This window comes from Styela clava, chromosome 3 (assembly GCF_964204865.1).
Source record: "Styela clava chromosome 3, kaStyClav1.hap1.2, whole genome shotgun sequence".
NCBI lineage: Eukaryota > Metazoa > Chordata > Ascidiacea > Stolidobranchia > Styelidae > Styela > Styela clava.
In genome coordinates this window covers 3490183-3511187 of record NC_135252.1, presented here as the reverse complement: position 1 = coordinate 3511187, position 21005 = coordinate 3490183, and the positions used below count along the sequence as shown (strand labels likewise).

Here is a 21005-nt window from a genome sequence, read left to right as displayed (position 1 = left end):
GGCATTGCCTTTGAATACTTGAAGCTTACCCTTTATTAAGAACTTTTATATATAGTTTTTTTTTTACTTATTTGCACCGAACTATATATGAACACGAATGTCATATTATAAAACGATGCGGATACTGCTGTCTTAATTAGCAATAGGTAACTTACTTACAAAGAAGCTCAGTATGCTAGGATCAGCAATCACCAAAAAAATTTTTTATGATTTTCAAAATCAAGGATAGCTTTTTTGTGACGATAGATCTATCACATGGTTACCATTATTAAGTTGTATTTTTTTCCCAACCAAATAAACATCTTGAATACTAAACTGCCTTAGCATATATATGTATAATTTCTGGATGACCTGAATTATATTTCTAATTTTCTACAGCTAGAGATATTTTAGACTTTAGGGAAAGTAGAATATAAAAGTTCTACTTACATCAAAGTGTAGATGCAAACTAAGAATGATATACGCTCCAAATAAATTGCCCACAATATTTTCATCATGAAATGAATGTCTGTATAAAAAATAAAACGACAAGTGTTAAATTTGAGAACCAGTGAAGTGAATATTGATAAAAAAGCTACCGCATTGAAAAAATAGAATCGGCAAATGAATTGATTTTAAGATTATGGAGATGAGTAATCGTCAACTACTTTTTAAACGCAGAGGTTTTCAATCGGGGTTTGCAGTGATCTGGGGTTCCGCAAGTGCCCATTAAAAACCGAGAGTTTATTTTATTGTATGTATTATAACTAATGGGTCTGTCACTAATATTGAACTTGCTGCATTAAAGATCATATTGTTTTGTCAGTATTAGGTTTCAAGTCATAAGACACCCATTAATATATATATATCATAATATACAACATATTATTGATTGCATTTTGCAAACTTGTTCTAGCTCAACTTGGCGATTGCACTATAAAAATTCTACTTTGCGAATCAGAGTTTTGGTTCAGCATATTTTCATTTCAAATTCCAGACTTTTCAGGTTGTTGAAAATTGAAGTGGGAAATTTCTACAGAAAAAAGTTGACTAAACAATCTTTAGTAGGCTCGTATTAACTTAAATTTTTATTACCCGGATTCTATATGCAGTGCACAACCTAATATCATATATCCTAAATATGAGTGCAATAACAAAATAATATAAAAAAATAATAATAACACAATCTCATTCTACGTAATACCAAGTTCACTTGTTATCTCATAGTCTAATTATGGATCCCAGTCTTTCTATTCTTGCAAATTTGACAAATTTGAGATGTATTATCGCTGTTGGGTCACCCAAACCTATTTTTGTTTGATGTTAGCCCAAGGGTCTAAGCCAGTGGTTTGAAAATTTTTACAAACTTCGCGCTCTCCTCCCTTTTGCATTGAAAAAATGCTTTTGTGATGAGCATGTCGCTTTATATTAAGATGGCGCTGTAAGAGTGTTGGTCTCATAGCGTTATTGCTCTGATTGTTTAGGCATAAAACTTATAGAGTACGACTTCGCCATTCACAGTCGTATGTATATTTTATCGACACAATCGCAGATTTAGTTTATCACAAATAATAACGAAACCATTTTAAATATGTATATCGATCATGAATTGACAGAAAAACCATTAAATAATAATATCTGTTGAAAAAGTCGGCTCTTTTAACAAGTTGCGTAATCTCGACAACTGACTCAAGAGCGTGTGAAGAATATGTATTTTTGATTTACCAATATACTTTATATTATTTTCTTTGTACTAAATTAAATATTCTTTCCGTGACTTTATACCAGATCTTTTTAACGACGATAACGAATTCGCATGAGCGCAATACATATCAAAACTTAATATAATTGGGCGGTTGATCTCGCATTATTATGTCCGCGGATTGGAGTGGTATTTTAGATCGGTAATGAGTTTATTTTGTCATGAGTCGCCGCAAAGGCGAGTTACCTTGAACACAAATGTAGTAAAATAGAGATTAATAGATTGAAAATTTGGGGGCAGAAAAATTTATTATTAGAAAGAGCCGGCATTTTGAACAAACACGATCGTTCCAGAAGAAGTTGCATGAAAATTTTCGATGCCATCTTGTGTCCTCTCGCGCCCCCCCCCCCCCCCCTGATAGCATCTATTTCTGTTGGGTCTAGACCAAACTTATTTTTGTTTGATCCTAGCCCAAGGGTCTAAGCCAAAACTTATTGCTGTTAGGTCTAGCCCAGACTTATTTTTGTTTGATCCTAGCCCAAGGGTCTAAGCCAAAACTTATTTCTGTTGGGTCTAGCCCAAACTTATTTTTGTTTGATCCTAGCCCAAGGGTCTAAGCCAAAACTTATTGCTGTTGGGTCTAGCCCAAACATATTTTTGTTTGATCCTAGCCCAAGGGTCTAAGCCAAAATTTATTCTTTCGGGTCTAGCCCAAACTTATTTTTGTTTGATCCTAGCCCAAGGGTCTAAGCCAAAACTTATTGCTGTTGGGTCTAGCCCAAACCTATTTTTGTTTGATCCTAGCCCAAGGGTCTAAGCCAAAACTTATTTCTGTTGGGTCTAGCCCAAACTTATTTTTGTTTGATCCTAGCCCAAGGGTCTAAGCCAAAACTTATTGCTGTTGGGTCTAGCCCAAACTTATTTTTGTTTGATCCTAGCCCAAGGGTCTAAGCCAAAACTTATTGCTGTTGGATCTAGCCCAAACTTATTTTTGTTTGATCCTAGCCCAAGGGTCTAAGCCAAAACTTATTGCTGTTGGGTCTAGCCCAAACTTATTTTTGTTTGATCCTAGCCCAAGGGTCTAAGCCAAAACTTATTTCTGTTGGGTCTAGCCCAAATTTATTTTTGTTTGATCCTAGCCCAAGGGTCTAAGCCAAAACTTATTGCTGTTGGGTCTAGCCCAAACTTACTTTTGTTTGATTCTAGCCCAACTTATTTTTGTTTGATCCTAGCCCAAGGGTCTAAGCCAAAACTTATTGCTGTTGGGTCTAGCCCAAACTTATTTTTGTTTGATCCTAGCCCAAGGGTCTAAGCCAAAACTTATTGCTGTTGGGTCTAGCCCAAACTTACTTTTGTTTGATTCTAGCCCAACTTATTTATGTTTGATTCTAGCCCAAGGGTCTAAGCCAAAACTTATTTCTGTTGGGTCTAGCCCAAACTTATTTTTGTTTGATCCTAGCCCAAGGGTCTAAGCCAAAACTTATTACTGTTGGGTCTAGCCCAAACTTATTTTTGTTTGATCCTAGCCCAAGGGTCTAAGCCAAAACTTATTTCTGTTGGGTCTAGCCCAAACTTATTTTTGTTTGATCCTAGCCCAAGGGTCTAAGCCAAAATTTATTTATTTCGGGTCTAGCCCAAACTTATTTTTGTTTGATCCTAGCCCAAGGGTCTAAGCCAAAACTTATTGCTGTTGGGTCTAGCCCAAACTTATTTTTGTTTGATCCTAGCCCAAGGGTCTAAGCCAAAACTTATTTCTGTTGGGTCTAGCCCAAACTTATTTTGTTTGATCCTAGCCCAAGGGTCTAAGCCAAAACTTATTGCTGTTGGGTATAGCCCAAACTTATTTTTGTTTGATCCTAGCCCAAGGGTTTAAGCCAAAACCTATTGCTGTTGGGTCTAGCCCAAACTTATTTTTGTTTGATCCTAGCCCAAGGGTCTAAGCCAAAACTTACTGCTGTTGGATCTAGCCCAAACTTATTTTTGTTTGATCCTAGCCCAAGGGTCTAAGCCAAAACTTATTGCTGTTGAATCTAGCCCAAACTTATTTTTGTTTGATCCTAGCCCAAGGGTCTAAGCCAAAACCTATTGCTGTTGGATCTAGCCCAAACTTATTTTTGTTTGATCCTAGCCCAAGGGTCTAAGCCAAAACCTGTTGCTGTTGGATCTAGCCCAAACTTATTTTTGTTTGATCCTAGCCCAAGGGTCTAAGCCAAAATTTATTTATTTCGGGTCTAGCCCAAACTTATTTTTGTTTGATCCTAGCCCATGGGTCTAAGCCAAAACTTATTGCTGTTGGGTCTAGCCCAAACTTATTTTTGTTTGATCCTAGCCCAAGGGTCTAAGCCAAAACTTATTGCTGTTGGGTCTAGCCCAAACTTATTTTTGTTTGATCCTAGCCCAAGGGTCTAAGCCAAAACTTATTGCTGTTGGGTCTAGCCCAAACTTATTTTTGTTTGATCCTAGCCCAAGGGTCTAAGCCAAAACTTATTTCTGTTGGGTCTAGCCCAAATTTATTTTTGTTTGATCCTAGCCCAAGGGTCTAAGCCAAAACTTATTGCTGTTGGGTCTAGCCCAAACTTACTTTTGTTTGATTCTAGCCCAACTTATTTATGTTTGATTCTAGCCCAAGGGTCTAAGCCAAAACCTATTTCTGTTGGGTCTATCCCAAACTTATTTTTGTTTGATCCTAGCCCAAGGGTCTAAGCCAAAACTTATTGCTGTTGGGTCTAGCCCAAACTTATTTTTGTTTGATCCTAGCCCAAGGGTCTAAGCCAAAACTTATTGCTGTTGGGTCTAGCCCAAACTTATTTTTGTTTGATCCTAGCCCAAGGGTCTAAGCCAAAACTTATTTCTGTTGGTTCTAGCCCAAACTTATTTTGTTTGATCCTAGCCCAAGGGTCTAAGCCAAAACTTATTGCTGTTGGGTCTAGCCCAAACTTATTTTTGTTTGATCCTAGCCCAAGGGTGTAAGCCAAAACTTCTTGCTGTTGGGTCTAGTCCAAACTTATTTTTGTTTGATCCTAGCCCAAGGGTCTAAGCCAAAACTTATTGCTGTTGGGTCTAGCCCAAACATATTTTGTCTGATCCTAGCCCAGGGGTCTAAGCCAAAATTTATTTATTTCGGGTCTAGCCCAAACTTATTTTTGTTTGATCCTAGCCCAAGGGTTTAAGCCAAAACTTATTGCTGTTGGATCTGGCCCAGACTTATTTTTGTTTGATCCTAGCCCAAGGGTCTGAGCCAAAACTTATTGCTGTTGGATCTAGCCCAAACTTATTTTTGTTTGATCCTAGCCCAAGGGTCTAAGCCAAAACTTATTGCTGTTGGATCTAGCCCAAACTTATTTTTGTTTGATCCTAGCCCAAGGGTCTAAGCCAAAACTTATTGCTGTTGGGTCTAGCCCAAACTTATTTTGTTTGATCCTAGCCCAAGGGTCTAAGCCAAAACTTATTGCTGTTGGGTCTAGCCCAAACTTATTTTTGTTTGATCCTAGCCCAAGGGTCAAAAGCCAAAACTTATTTCTGTTGGGTCTAGCCCAAACTTTTTTGTTTGATCCTAGCCCAAGGGTCTAAGCCAAACTTATTGCTGTTGGGTCTAGCCCAAACTTACTTTTGTTCGATCCTAGCCCAACTTATTTATGTTGATCCTAGCCCAAGGGTCTTAGTCAAAACTTATTGCTGTTGGGGTAGCCCAGACTTATTTTTGTTTGATCCTAGCCCAAGGGTCTAAGCCAAAACCCTATTTTTGTTGGGTCTAGCCCAAACTTATTTTTGTTTGATCCTAGCCCAAAGATCTAAGCCAAAACTTATTGCTGTTGGGTCTAGCCCAGACTTGTTTTTGTTTGATCCTAGCCCAAGGGTCTAAGCCAAAACTTATTGCTGTTGGATCTAGCCCAAACTTATTTTTGTTTGATCCTAGCCCAAGGGTCTAAGCCAAAACTTATTGCTGTTGGATCTAGCCCAAACTTATTTTGTTTGATCCTAGCCCAAGGGTCTAAGCCAAAACTTATTGCTGTTGGGTCTAGCCCAAACTTATTTTTGTTTGATCCTAGCCCAAGGGTCTAAGCCAAAACTTATTTCTGTTGGGTCTAGCCCAAACTTTTTTGTTTGATCCTAGCCCAAGGGTCTAAGCCAAAACTTATTGCTGTTGGGTCTAGCCCAAACTTACTTTTGTTTGATCCTAGCCCAAGGGTCTAAGCCAAAACGTATTGCTGTTGGGTCTAGCCCAGACTTATTTTTGTTTGATCCTAGCCCAAGGGTCTAAGCCAAAACTTATTGCTGTTGGGTCAAGCTTAAACTTATTTTTGTTTGATTCTAGCCCAAGGGTCTAAGCCCAAACTTATTTTTGTTTGATCCTAGCCCAAGGGTCTAAGCCAAAACTTATTGCTGTTGGGTCAAGCTTAAACTTATTTTTGTTTGATTCTAGCCCAAGGGTCGAAGCCAAAACTTATTTCTGTATATAGTTAATATTTCATACAGGTCAACTATAATCTAAGAAATGTGGAATGAGATTATGATACTTTCTCGTCCAAGTATCCTTGTGGCTACTGCAATATAGATTAATAGACGAGGAGAAAGGAAAGGCAGCTTAATATACAATAAACTAGTACTTGAAAATAATATGTAGAATATTCGTCACGACACAAAAGCAACTATAAAATGGGACATATTTCTCTACAAAACTAGAAATAGGTATAATTTGAGATAAATGGATGTGTTTTTAAAGCAGTTTTTTAATAATCAAGAACTTTTCTAAAAAAAAAAATATATACTTCATCTCATTTGAACAGAGATATAAGCAGGTAAGGAAGTGCATTTCCCATTGGAAATGCACAAATTTGAACGGATATAAAAAAGAGAAACAAAAACACCTCAACCTCATAAGCAGTGAAATAAAAAAATTATAAAAAAATGTCACATAGACAGAGGTGACGGAGTCGAGCAAATATACCCAAATTAAATCATTGGTCAAACCGCAGCTTCCGCAAACCCCCGCACATAATACAATACAATTGCAATAAATGAAACAATAAAAAAGAACCAAATTTAGTCCCGGCACAATACCCGATTTTTCACAGGAAGTATACCCAAAAATTTACTCTAAAATAAAAAAATGCCTACCGGTAACTACAAATCTATAACAGTATAAATCCCAGCTAAGACATATAACACGTAAATGACAAAAATCCCATCGGAGTTATAATCAATTGTACAAATATAAAAAATCATATATAAAATATTTAAAATCAAAAAACAGTTACACGATAAGCTTATAAATAAAACAATATGAAATCACAATGGAAATAAATCAAGTGGCAGGACTACGCTACACCTGCCATAGCAACGAATTATTCCGTGGTCATATTTAACAGGTTATTCTGGTCCTCTTAGTACGAACCCCAGGGTTAAAATATGAATATCATTACATCCATAATGTCATTACTATCAACAATATTGTCATTCTCAAAGCCAAAATCAAGCAAATTAATACCATCTAAGATGATCAACATAAGTAATCCTATATTTTCCACTCCAGAGATGGCCAATACCGAATGGCGAATAGTTCACATTTTCAAAACATTTGGAATTATTATTTTCGAATATTCATTCGAATACATTCGAAAATAAATTCAAATAAAAGAAAGCATATTTTAGTGTATAAAGAAGTTTGCATACAATAAACAATGGAATAACTGTTATCTACAACCTGGCTATTCACCAGACATTTTATGTCCGCACATCGCCGTGATATTTTAGAGTAGTTTTGTTTTTCACATTGTAGTAGGTACGAAAATACAAATTAATTATAATCAGGCAGTTTAAAACTTTTCATGTTGATTGCCGTGGCATTCATTTTTCGTTATTTTACGCAACCATGAGATAAGTTGAACAAAATCAAAATAATACAGCGAGGCATTTTAGATGCTGGTATCTAAACATTTTGCGCAACAGAAAATCATCCTAGTGAAAAGTCTATACTATTTTCTATCATTATCAAAATTATTTGCAGAAAAGAGAGAAAAAGTATGAATTATATTTCCCAATAATTCCGACTTGCGACAATTTATTGGGTATCGTAACACTTGTGGCATTACATACCGTAAGTTTAAATTTTTCGACGTCATCGAAATGAATGTGTAAATTAGAAGCCTTGCAGGGGAATAGCGGCTATGTCAATCACTCAATCGTGCAACAATATGAGGCGCACGTTCACACCGAAGATAACAAACAATCAAAGTGCCAGGTGTATTTCATCGTCAGTACAATACAAAGCGCAGAAAACTGTTCGAAGATTTCACTTAGGAGGCAAAACACCTCACTGACAGCTGAATGCGGCTATTATTCAGAAAGGTACTTGAATCGTTTTGGACAACCCTGTTTACCAGTATTATTAACATTCTTGATATACCGGTAATAAACAAAATGTGAAAAAAAATATAACACTTTAAAGGGTCTCACCCAACCAGTTGACCAACCTATTCTTACATGGATAAAAAATACCATACAAAATCCCCCACATTAAAAAACAAAGATTTGACAGTTACATTGAAATTTCGTTTCTGCCAAACAGCAGATTTCCTGATTGATCCCTGGCAAATTCGAAGGGTTCAGATGGGGCATTATTGAACAGTTAAACAATTTCATCATGTAACGTTCATTCATACACAACTCATGGAGTTGTCTGTATATTTCAAGCACAATTAGAATGATTTTCCTACAGGTGCAGACGATAAAACACCCAATATAGAACTCCATCAATGACTTTCATTATCTTTCAGCAGCTGCACAAAATTCAAACTTTCCTGGAATAGAACAGTAGATCTACAGATAAAGTAGGTTGATCCAAGGTTTTCTTCATAGTTAGAACTTTTGAAATATGACATCCTTCATCCGCCTTTCGCATTCATATAATCTGATGCCATAATAAAACAATCACCAGGTTAGACCAGTTTGCCCCATCTAAAAAAATATAAATCAAGTCATTACAAATTTGAACTGAATTATACGATTTACTGATCAAACTCTCTTCAAAAATACGATTCGGATCACAGAGACAAACAACAGACAAAAACAAATTGTCATTAGGTTGAAAGCAAGAGCGCAAAAATGATAAACCTCATGAAAAAAAGTAAAATTTCAATTAAGTAGTTGAGTGAGTAGAGTAGTTGAAAAAACAAAAGTTTAGAGCAGTGGTTTTTCACCTTTTTGGTGGAGCGGGTCTATAGAAACATTGCTGATTGAAGCTTTTTTCCACTAGTGCTCTGATATGAGGCGAACTACAGCTCACTTGTCAGATATAGCAATGGTTCCTGGACCTTTTTTCACACGACCCAAATTTTTATACCATCTAAGACTACAAGTACTCCTGTATATTGACTGCAAGTGGATGTGGACGGTACACATTAGTCCAAAAATATATGACCGAGTACGGCAATGAATACGCGTATCCACAAAATATTTTATGGTGTTTTTCGTTGAAATACGATTTTACAGACTTTGGGCTTTTATTTTATGCAAATTACTTAATTATTATATTACTTAATTTTATTTCAGAATATATTGGATATTTTATATTCGAAAATAATAATTTAGAATGTATTGCAAATAGTAGATTATTCAGGTATATGAATTGATTTCAAAGAGTCTGAAGATACTATACTAACCTTTACTATGAATATGATGACTAGAAAATATGGCATCAACATTGAATCTTGTACATTTCCGACAACATATTTTGTAAAAATAGTCGAAACGTGAGCACAGTATACATGAGTAATGTGATGTTATGTGAACTCAGAAGTTTAAGGCTGATGACTATCAGTAACTGGCACCAGAGTCTGCAATATGTATCGAATATAAATTGTTTTGGTAAGGCATTAATGAAATAAGGCAATAAGGCGTCAATTTACAGACAGTTCGCCATGCTTTTATGGTCAAAACCATATTATTGTGTTTGTTATCCCCTAATATCACCACCAACATAATTTACCACAGTCATACTTTCAATCATGTTTAGGATACTTGATTGAAGTTGGTCAGTGCTGATAATAATGCTCATTTCTGTATAGATTCGGTATAATTGAGATATGTAAATAGAACTAGACAAAATGAAATATTTAAAATACATGATTTGTTGTTGGTAATAAAGACTTGCCAATTGTGGTAGCGTTGAAAAAATGCCTCATAGTGATATATCAGACTGATATTCATTCTTCGACTGAAGGAAACTATCAGTAGCGAATGCTGCATTTATGCAAGAAAACTGTAGATTGTAATCCAATGAGATTGGAACGTATTTTCTTTTATCACTCAAGCCCCTTATGAGATAAAACTTCTTTTACATTCTTATTGAAAGTCAAACACTCCATTTTAGGAGAAAATCAACTTCGGCGTATGCAAGTCTCCTTTAATTAGTAGTGCTTAAAATAATCGACTAAGTGCATTATACACGTGTCAGAAATTTTAAATTTTAAATTCCAACTCCCAACTCTAGAGAATTCAAAACCGGACTCTGTTTAAAAATTTTGAGAATACGAGTCAACTACACAGCCCTATTGAATACTAGAGTCCAGAAATTTTGGGTCCAAGACAAATATTATCTGCAGTGTAAAAAATTTGGAGACTAAACTATATCATCAATATTAAATTCACACCAATTCAAACATAATTCTATGTTTAAGTGGCTTTTCATACAGAATCTTTTTTGAAGCAAGAGATGCAATGTATCCTAAACAACTTTCCAGCTTTATAAATGTTTGGATAGAAGAATAGTTTGGTCACAGAAGTATCAGTTAGACAGATATCAAACAGAGAGTAATACATAAATAATCAAACAAAGAAAAGTTATTTTAGTTACCTGTAATTCAATAAATGCTGTACTGTAATGTATTGCAAACAGAAATATTGCAATTACTGGATAGACAATCATGTCTGACTGAAGACGTTCTCACTAAAAATACGAAAAAATGAAGTTTTAAATAGGTTTTAAAAATCCAAAACGGAATCTTATATTGTACGAAAGTGATTCCCGTTTATAATAACATTTGTCACGATAAATCAATGTTTCCTAAAGCATTATTATTCATCCGTACACATTAAGAACTACAGGCAAAGAGTTGCATATCTGATGATATTGGACATTTAACTGGTGTATAATTGTCAGTGGTTCCCAACCTGGGTGTCGCATTTTTTGAGGGGGTCGCGGGATAACATAATTTAATGTGCAACTTTTTTCTATAAAATCTCGATGAAAAAAATAAATTTGTATATAACCGGAAAAATTATAAACGAGGAACAATGGAAACCAATATTTGAAGCTTTAGGTTGACTAATTCCAAACTAAGGTCTCCCACTTCAGAACACTCTTACCAATGTGATATATTATCTGTTGACACTACAGCATGCATTTTAATTTTGACTATGAGTTTGTGGTTCAGTACCCTTTCATTGACTTCCCCATTTACCTATTTTGGAACCCGTCCTCTCTCTCTACGAATTCTATATTATTTATTGAATCTATAATGAGCCGCTTTCCAGTCCCATTTTTGTACAGTTTAGGTGATTTATCATAATAAACTGAATATTTGTGCTACACAATTCGAAGTGCTTACTATATATATAAAAAAGCAAATTTCCTCCCTTGGGCAGAATTCTTCCCCGATTGGGAAGCATTGCGATAGGTGTCTCATTTTACCACTTGTGCGTTGGAGTATTATTCGACAAGAAACTTAGCAGTCGCGGCAAAAAAATTTTGTAGACATGGCAGCGTCAAAAATTGAGTATGTTCCTCATTTTTTTTTTCAATTTCAAGTGTTGCATGGAAATTGCGCAACTGTAAAGGCCCTCTCGTTCATCTTCTACTATCGAGTCAGGCAAACTTTCTATGAAATGAGTAACAAGAAAGTACAGAGTTATGCATTTTCATGAGCGTATTTTTAGCTACCACTCTGGTCAATTTTGACTCCCGTTATTTTCAGTTTTCAGTAAATCAGTTTGATAAATTAGGTACCGGTAGGTCTTGTAAATTGCCCTAATATCCGAAAATACTGTACTCATCAAATAGTACTGATAGTGCAATTTCTATTTTGGGGATAACAGGGTAATTCAATAAATGATAGTATTTGAATTGATTTGAGGATAACTATTTTGCAGAAAACAATAAAGCTTAACATCCTCTCTTTTGTATGGCATACTAATTTAAAATCAGCATATATTGTGAAAGGGTGCGGTAAGCTAAAAAACATGAGTTTTTTCCTGAAAAATTTGGTGCCGCACGAACAAAAAGTTTGGAAACCGCTGATATAAACAGTAAATAGGCAATTATAAAACTGGCAAAACAAAATGGTCTTCGAGGTGTAGTAGCAAACCTAATGTATATTTGATAATTTATAAGCAAGATACATATATTAATTTAGACTCTCGGATTTGAAATTAAACTTGCGGACCCTTGCGGACTGTATTGGCAGAATCTTTGAGTGCCACGGAGCTAATGTGGAGAACCATTGCTCTATTAATTATGCCGGCACCATAGGTTGTAGACCTCTGGTTCGAACCCATCCGCGTTTGAATTAAATTAGAACTTACTTTGGCTCTCAATTACAAATTTGTTGAATTGTCTATCAAATAATGACTGTGGATTCAATGCTTTTTCAGTTTCTTTCAAAAATAACAAATTCATGTCTTCACCAAAAGTTTGAAATTTTGACTCTTTACTCCAATATCAGTAAAATCATGTCACTCTCTAGAATCCGTCATCAAATACTAAATATAAATTACCTTCCCATCGCCATATCATCACACAAGGTATTTTGTAATGAACAAGTCAGATGTTCATAAAATGTTGAGTTGAGGTTATTATCATCCGATCATGGTCTTCTGTCTATCTGGGCTGCTAATCTTCTGTTAGAATGGCCCACTCTCTTTGTACTAAAAAATAGATCAACTGTGAGCATAAAATGTAGAAGGGTAATGAGATCTTGAGTAATAGTGAAGACTTTTTCAGCTAGTGCTCTGAAATGAAGCGATAACTACTGCCCACTTGTCATATATGACCGATACCAGCACCTAGGTATTGCATTATCGTGTCTTGCATTAATAAGACTCTAAAACATTGGTTCTCAAACCTTTAAAATCGCACCTCATTTATAAAATTCGTCAAGTCTTGTGTCAAACTCAAAAATAACAAGATAACACATTGAAAATATGTGGATAGAACGTAAATATCGAAATCTAACAAATATATTCATTTTTAATTACCGTATATAATTGCATATAAGCCGAGTTACTTTTCATAAACTAATACCGCAAACCTAAACTGAATGATATTATCATCAATGGCGCCAGGCTAACAAATAACATCGGCCATAGATACTAAATAATATTTAAGAGCTATTTCATAGGCTGAAAATGCAAAGATTTCCCGGTATGCTCGGTCACTATTGATGAAAACAATGAATTACGACACAATTTGCTTCTAAATTTATTGTCGTGGTCACCCATGATATCTTGACTATGTAAAAAATACAAAACTAATTGTAAAATATTTTCAATCAAAAACATCCTCGATGTGTTGTAAGTACTTCAAGTCGGCGCTCATTTAAATCCTCTCATGTCGACAGTAATTTAGTCGTGTCGTAAGGGGCTGTCTTCGAATACGAATACGATTAAACATAAAAATCGAAAAATGTTCTCAATCAAAATGTGTGTGCAATATGCCCAATTAATATAAACACTGAAAACGATACTAGAAGATAGCGTATAGCAATATTTGAATATTAAATTTGAATTGAACATCATCGACTGTAATAGTTGCTTACAGCATGTTACGATTTGGAGAGTCGGCTTATACGCAAATTTTTATAAATTCACTATTTTAATAAAGTCGTTTTTAGAAGGTCGGCTTATACGTGAGATTGGCTCATAAGTGAGGCTATACAGTAGCTGCACTCCAACTAACCTCTAGCGGGGCACACCCAACTGTTTGAGAACCACTGCTTTTAAATACCATAGCAATCTACGGACATAATATGTGTGGTAAACTGCCCGATTATAATTAATTTTTCATGCATATTTTTGCCATTCTGTGAAGTTATTATTTATTAATAAGCTACAAAGATCCGTGAAGAATCCCAAGAAATGTTTTTCATTCAATTAAGTATGATAATAATTGATTGAATATACTTAATAACATTGGTTAGCTTAATAATATGTCCATCATAGTTAGGGATGGGCAATTCAGAATACCGAATCCGGAGGATTAGAATTTAGCAGGATCTGACAATAGGTTGCGGTTTCTGCCTCTTCATCACCACGCGTCAATTTTTTTATTTCAGGTTTCTAATTTAATATTCAAATATGAGCGTTTTCTCCCACGTGGAAATCTCACTGGTTTAATATTACTTGCATACCTTTGCGAAAAAAAAAACTGTGAAATCAGCAAACATGGTAATCTCAAGTGGCATATTCAGAACAGCAGCGACTTAGTGGCGATATTCTGATAACGTGATTGCAGCAATCTTTATTAATATTTTATAGAAATGCCTTGCTTTATTTTACATTATATTATGTTTTGCGACCTGTGAGTTTTCCCAAAAAATGATGTAAACCAAAAGCCAGGCGGTAAATGTTACAATATTATTTGCGATTAGTTTAGATCAAATATTAAATATTATTATTACTTTTAGGACACCAATTTCCAAGATACAAATTCCAAAGTTGTATAGCAAAACATGGCAATCTGTCAAATTTATTCTTCACTAAATAAATATAATTTATACCTTTTCTTGCTTCGTGGCAAATAATTTTGATAATGATAGTTAAAAGTATCGAATTTTACTAGGATGATTTTCTGTTGCGCAAAATATTCAAATCCGAGAACAATACCAGCATTCAAAATGCCTTACCATATTAATTTAATTTTGTTTAACGTAACCCATGGCTGAGTCTGCATAGAAAAAAATAAAATCATTTGGCCTACTAGCATACTTTATCAAAATACCACGGATATAAAATGCATATAAAATGTGTGGGCAATCTGCGGACATAAAATGTCTGGTAAATAGCCAGGTTGTGGATAACAATTATTCCATTGATTTTAAAAACAATTTCAAAATGAAAATATTGCAACAAATATGGTTCTCTTTCTGTTTCACAGTTAACAAATTAAAAATTACGCCAAATTTGGCATTTGAAACTTTTGACATAAATCCTGATTTTATCTAGTGAACTAAATTTGATAAAATTTGTAGGCTATTTGTGATTGCACAACACAATAGTTTTAAAATGAAGTAATCTCTTGGCTTAAATATAAGCAGAAGAAGGTAATTTCTGCCTATTATTAAAACCAATAACCTAACTGACAAAAAGTCTCGCGAGGATGTTTTAGAAGATTCAGCTTGTGTAAAAGTTCCGCTCAAATTCAATTCTCACAAGAAATTGGGCAATTTATGTCTTCATGTCCTTGAGTAAGATTAGACTAGGGCCTATAGTTAGACCAACCATACATCCCGGTTTAAACGTCTGTCCCGGTGTCCCGTCCCGGTTAGCAAAATGTCCCGGAATTTTACTTTAGTGAAATTTTCAAAATTAACTCCGACCTTATGCAAAATTATGAATAATTCCGTCCCAAAAGGCATAACTTTAACTCGAGGCTTATATCTAAATTTTTTGGCTTATTAGGTTGAGTAAAATATCGCGCATATCTTGAGAAATCCTTTGGCTAGGGAATATTGAGTGACGTTAATTTCGTCATTATTCTATTGACTCCAATGAAACTACAGCAATTGCTGCATCAGAAGCCTTACTATGCTTGGAGTTGGAGAAGGCATAATAACTTTCATTTGGTTTTGTTTGAGTCATATTATGCTGAAAGTAATCTAGAACTTGAGATTCTGTAGAGTAATGCAATATTAAAGCTTATAGATATAAATATGGAATAAAAATTTGCAAAGCTCAGGCCGCCGGCCTTTCGTCCAGTTATTTCATTCATAGTTTTGAGTTTGTCCCGGATTATGCCCAAGAAATTATGGTAAGTCTACCTATAGTGCTAGTATCGGTACATCGGGTCTGGTATAGTTTAGTACCACATGTACTTCTAGTTGACCTGGCTCAACAATTTTTGCATATGTCAATCCTAACCCCCACCTGACTACGTCACCGTGGCGTAATAAGGCCCACCGAAGTATGCGGATTGTCGTCCAAAACACGCAGACGATCACCCGAAATCGAGCAAGCAATTTCTCCCGTTTTCTTGTCACAACGATCACGATAGGAGAGAGATCGCCGGCTTTAACAAGTTCGTTATCGGCGGCGCAGATGACATTTCGGGCGATCGTAATTATACTTTGGCAATCCCTATGACGTGATGGTGACGTCGTAGTGACGTAATTTTTGGATGGCATAGTCAGGTGGGGGTTAGGAATAGCATATGCAAAATTCGTTATGCTACGCCCACCGGAAGTACTTGTGGTACTAAACTATACTAGACCCGGTACATCTTGGAGGTATTTGTAGACCATTAGCTTGTCTTCGCTGGTATCAGCTTGATATTAGGTCATTCGTTTGACTAACCTGGCTCAGGGAATCCATATTTCCAGTCTCGACGTCGCCTACAATTATTTTCCCATTTGTTTCTTCTGCCGGCATACCGTATGTTGATAGCTTCAATAGTTGCACTGTTTTGCCATTCCCGAGCCGAGCGACCCTTCATTTATTAGCAGAAGGCAACAGCCTAGCCGAGGGCGAGGATCACGCAGAACCGCTGTAAGATCGCAGGCGACGTTGATCGAAAATGGCGCCAATTTACATCGTTGCGCAATCTAGGTATAGAGCAGAGGTTCTCAAAGTGCTCCGTACGGAGCCCCAGGGCTCCGCGAGAGAAACCCAGGGGCTCCGCGAGCTATACGATTACTCTTCAAAATACTGACTCAAAATTTTGTAACTGTTCAAAGAACCAATAACAGCTTTGATAAAATCTGACAACAATATAGCCTCGAAATATGGTAAAGGGGCGGAATTAAAAAATGACATTATTTATGAGCAGTAGCGCAGCCAGGATTCTTAAGAGGGAGGTGGTTCAAAATTGGAATCGGAAATTTCCGCGCAACATTCTTCGCGATTAAAAAAACGGATAACGAGATTTCTGTTGCGTAAAATATTCAATCCATGACCGATGGAGCATTTGACGTGTCTCGTCGTTATAATGTAGTTGTGCTCATCGTTACTCACGTTTGATTCGAGATTACTATTAGGATTACTAAAGTGTAAGAATACTATTCTAAAATAACATAAAATATGTGATAAACTGCCAACTATAAATAAATTGGGGTCGTATTTTTGCGATCTTGGGATTTGTCAAACTTGATTTGTTCTTTCGCACTTGAGATTATTTTTAAGCAAGATATCGCCGTTTAAAAAATCACAATGTCTGGGCAAAATACGAACAATTGCAAATTATTTTATTGCATTCAGCTCCGTCGGTAGTTTCAGAATGCGCGGTTATCCTGCCATCCGGTACAAATATTTTTGTGATCTTACTTGTTTTCAATTTTGTTATGCTTTTCCGAGATGGCTAACAAAAAACGATTTGATTGGTTGATTGATGAAAAATAAAGGTAAATCGCGCGCACAATTGACTGTGTTTCGATTTCGCAGTTACTACGATGAAAACCTAACATAACACCAAATTTTGTGATTTACAATGTCTATAGAAGCGTTTTCAATCTGAGGTGAGTCTGCTGAAACCGAAGTGTGATCTTCCATTTTAAGTTTCAGTTTTAATATTTTAGAATGCCGTTTTTCAATCAAGAAATTTGAGTTGTGGATTTATCTCTTTATTGATTATTATTTTTAGCATTTTGTCGCCGATGACTATAATATGGTAACATGTTTTTCACATTGAACTCATAATTCCCCACGAGAACAAAAAAGCAATTAACGTCGTCATTGTGTAACAATACATGTATATGCCGAGTGAAATTTTTGATTTGGGGAGAATAAACAGCGGCGTAAAGATGTTTAAAACACGCCATGCTGACGGAAAAAATCGGCGATTGTAACAAAATGAAATAGCGCACGTTACTAACGGCATTTTAATTAAGTCTTCCAAAAATGTCAAAAAAGAAAAGATTCGATCCCTAATTTATTAATATGTCCGTCAAGTGTCAAATTTACAGCTTTAGTATAAAATTTAGATTTATGCCTTGTGTTAACCCTATTAAAAAGGTTCAGCATTTGAAATAAATAAAGTACTTTTAACTTGCTCGGGTATATTAATCTGAGGTAACAATTTTAAAATTTATTTTGGGGCTCCGCGAATAATATTCAACTTTCCAAGGGCTCCGCAACACCAAAAGTTTGAGAACCCCTGGTATAGAAGACTTGCACGGGTCACGTGACTTTGTTTACTGGACGGCAAAAAAACCAAAACGTCCATTTGGCTCCTGTCAGTTGCAAGTCGGATTATACGTTTCCGTTTTGTTTGGCTGTTGAAAATGGCTATTTCGTATTGTTCCGTTGGCTGTACGTATAGTATAGACAACGAAATGGATCTTCAGTTATATTCCTCTGTTTTGAAAAGATCCGGAACGTCGCGCAATGTAGATATCATCTATTGGCAGGACTGCTTGGTGTCAAGTCCAGAAGTCATCTCGATTGTGTTTCACTGTTTGCGGACAGCACTTCGGTGATGGTGAGTGATAATTAGGGTTGGATTATCCGGATAGCGGTTAACCGGATAATCGATTAACCAAGAGGTATTTTGCTATCTGATAACCGGATATTATTGTAACGGTTAACCGGATAATAGAGCAGTATAAATAATGCATATGCGCATTAGTGATTTTTATATTTTTTGTTGAGTGGCCAATGACATCTCTCAGAGCATATAATATTCACTTATATCCACACCACTCTGCATATTTTAGTCATTCGTGTAATGCTGGAGAGAACTTGACTATAGTATTACATCACAAAACACGCAGAAAAATGTGATTATTGCGTATTTGCGGTATAGAAGAGCCCGACTTACCTTAAAATAAAAGCATTTCTACTCTAGATATGAAAATAAATGGTAAGCTGCACGAACAAATCCAATTTCCTATTTTTGCTATCTTGAAAATTCATCAAATTTGAGCTATTATTGCAATTCCAATGAGTATAATTTATTTAGTACAATAAATGCAGATATTAATTAGCTTATAGTTATATATCAACATTTCCGGGAGAAAAGTCGGGTTCAGTTTCGTCGGTATATAACGCCGATAATTGTTTTATTTCGCCCGGAACTGAAATGGTCGCAGTATGTTATCTATCGTCGTATCTATCTATCGTTAAGAGAGTAGATCTGAAACACACATTTTTGACTGACAATAAGGAATTGAATGCTAACGAAAATACCACGACTCTTGATTTATGAGCCAGTGATAGATAAAACAAGACTCTATTTTAGGCGCTGTTGAATCGCCAAAATTTCGTAATAATCGTATTTACTGAATTTACAACAAGGGTAACTTTTCACGGGGTGTAACTTCTTTTCAAATTAAAACTGGCATAATGCCGATGTTAATTCCCCAAATAATAACGCGATGCGGAAGAAAACGATCGGCGATGATAACACAATTAGCCTGTAAAATTCGACCGCCTTTATTAGTGACGTTTTCGAAAATTTCAAAATGAGGAGGAAAGGCTGTTATTACATTTATGGTTTTCATGGAACTTTCACAAACAAATTTGTTTGCAAAATGGTCTATAATATTTCAGAAAAGTTTAATGTGACCAATGACATTAAACAACATGATGCGCAACTCCGGCATTTTTGGCCGAAGATCGTATCCGATAGCACGCTCCAATGCACATACTTGACGAGACGAAAACGAGCGGATGTGTGCTGCTTTCAAGGCATAGCAGTGGCACAAATGGTGTTCGTGCCTGCTTTGACAGTTTTGACAGTCGATTTTAATGATATTTTGGAAAGTTGAGGTAAAAAGAAATCGGAAAAAGGTAAGGTAAATACTATTGTTGTATATCACACCCGGGCATCGCACTGTTAAGAACATGTGGGAAAGCCAGCTTTTGTCATATACTACGAAGTTATTAATTCAGTACGGTACGTAGTTGCCCATTTGCCGAAATTGCATATTTACTTACCCCTTATGGTTTCAAATAGTTCATGCACCTCCATTTAGATTTTTTTTAATCAGTGAGGATTGAATCAAAGGGTTAACAAGTTCACCTAACATTTCACTCATACCGGTCTATATTGTATAGTCTGATCTCTCAAGTATATGGAGCCACGAATGCTTGTAATTTTCTGACTAAACCCCTTTACTAGTTGGTTTATATACCAAATTCAGTAAAACATTTTTTACATTAAACATGATTTATTGGATTTATTAGCTTTTCCATTCTAAATCATATAGACTGCTTCATTTATTATTGACGAAAATTAATAAATCTCCTCTCTTTCTTCAGATGTGAATGTTGTGGACAAACCTGTCTAAGCATTGTGAGACTCCTGCAGCACAAGAGGCAATAGCTAAAATAGTACGTATATCAATCAAGAAATTAAGCCGACATAAAGCAAAAGTTTCAACTAATCGTCTAATCTCAATTTCCTATCATTCATTCACAGGACAATTATAGCAGAAGGGAAGATATCAGAAGTCTGGCGACATACCAGTGACCGTGTGATTCCAAGAAATATAATTAGAGTACTCCATAAATGTTTGCAATAGAAGAACAACCTATGGAGGCATGCAAAGACATTTGACCCTCCGGTAGAGTTGTGTATGGCCCCCACATCCTGCATGGCTTAAGGAAAATAACTAAAAATTCTGAAGCGTGAGATTGCATAAGCGGTCCTATTTGTAAAAAGGTACAAAACACGCAAGACATACTTAAAATAGCTTTGGAAAATGAGGATTACGGGTAACTCACTACACCTGTGTTATATTTGGTCCATCAACTTTTGGTAGTACTATAGAAGAAATTCAGGAAAGGGTATAATCATGATTCATGATAAAATACTGTTATATATATTTTGGACAACTTCAATCTAGACCAGGGATGTCAAACTCGCGGCCCCAGAGAACTTCCAGTGCGGCCCTCGAACGCTTAGCAATAATTGTAATAGCATTTTGGAAGCTTTTTTCTATCTAAATGTAATAGATTTTTCAAACCTTTTAAAGTGAAATTGATTATTCACACAGAAAACAATTTACTGAAAGTAGTTTTGAAATATTAATTTTTTTTTGTTCACATTTTCACCCAATTAAGAATACACATCAAGCTAGCAAAAGAATACTTGAATAAAACACTTGAGTGATTAAAT

The 21005-nt window shown here is 35.6% G+C and overlaps 1 long non-coding RNA gene across 3 annotated transcripts; it reads right to left on the bottom strand.

The window, feature by feature from the left end:
• Nucleotides 1–7296: 7296 nt before the first annotated feature.
• Nucleotides 7297–16485, bottom strand: LOC144420969 (uncharacterized). 3 transcript variants are annotated; one of them, XR_013474816.1, is made up of 5 exons: nucleotides 16247–16485; nucleotides 12455–12604; nucleotides 10536–10628; nucleotides 9343–9516; nucleotides 7297–8638 (listed from the first exon to the last, which is right to left on the bottom strand). It is a non-coding gene; the product is annotated as an uncharacterized LOC144420969 (long non-coding RNA). The 3 variants fall into 3 exon arrangements; XR_013474818.1 differs by lacking the exon at nucleotides 16247–16485 and adding an exon at nucleotides 14455–14546; XR_013474817.1 differs by lacking the exon at nucleotides 16247–16485 and adding an exon at nucleotides 12935–12998.
• Between the last annotated feature and the right edge of the window lie 4520 nt (nucleotides 16486–21005).